Here is a 1241-nt window from a genome sequence, read left to right as displayed (position 1 = left end):
CTAAAGATCCCACATCACAAATCAAAACGAAGGCTAATAAAATAATTGCACAGGTAAATCTTAATTCAACCTCTGCAAAACTCACCCCTATAGTCGGCGAATATAATCCAGGATATATCTAGGGAAATGTGAAAACTCACAAACCAAATAATCCATTAAGACCAATAATCTCACAGTGCCCCACTCCCACTTATCATTTAGCAAAGGCACTCAACAAACTTCTTGAGCCATATGTCCCTCGTACCTTCTCTGTCATGTCAAGCTTTGAGTTTATCGATATCATCAACGATAACAGAAGATGCGTCGGCCATATGGCTTTGTTGGATGTTGAAAACTTATTTACTAACGTTCCAATTGAGTATACAATTGATATCATCTGTAGACGTGTATATAATCATCTTACGCTTCCACAACTAGTTTACATTCCTGTTTACTTTGAAAGAAGTAGTTATTTTATTTACGGCGTGGTTAATTATCGATTATTTTATAAAAATGTCCGAGGTAAAAAATGTTGAAGTTGATCCACAGGTAGATGTAATTGATAAAGAATTTTTGATTAAATTGATGCTGTTCAAAAGTTTCGAATGTTTCGTCAGAAAGGGTAGGATCATCTCTCAATTATAGTACACTGCAAAAGAGACGGTCCAGTTTAAATCCATACAAAATTGACAAAATGTTTTTTATTAAGAGTAACAGTGATTTGGATGTAGATAGTTGTGATTTATAATGTCAATAAAAGCATTAATGTTGTTTTTCATTTCTTGCGATGCGGTTGCGGTTTTCGGCGGTGCGGTTGCGGTTTTCGACGCTGCGGTGCGGTTGCGGTTTCAAATGTTGCGGTGTTGTGCGGTTGCGGTTTTTGAAAATTTTAACCGCGCAGGGCTCTACTAAAGATCTGCACGGTTCAAAGCCCATTTGTTGCTTCGGATGGATCGCTACCGTCAAATTGAAGGTGTCGCCATGGGCTCTCCATTGGATTCTTTGTTCGCGGAATTCTACATGTCAGAACTAGAGACTAAAATATTTGCAGATCCAACAAATAAACCACCAATATGTGCTCGCTACGTGGATGACATATTCATCATTTGTTCCTCCGTCACCGACATATATAATCTGCAGATTTCCAAAATAACTCCCATCTGAAATTTACAATAGAATTCAGCACCGATGAGAAACTTTCGTTCCTCGATTGCTTAATTCAACAGAAAGAAGAACAACTAACTACCAAAGTTTACTGAAAC

This window comes from Helobdella robusta (genome assembly GCF_000326865.2).
Source record: "Helobdella robusta unplaced genomic scaffold HELROscaffold_601, whole genome shotgun sequence".
Lineage (NCBI taxonomy): Eukaryota > Metazoa > Annelida > Clitellata > Rhynchobdellida > Glossiphoniidae > Helobdella > Helobdella robusta.
The sequence above is the reverse complement of the archived record's forward strand: the minus strand, read 5'-3'. Positions refer to the sequence as shown.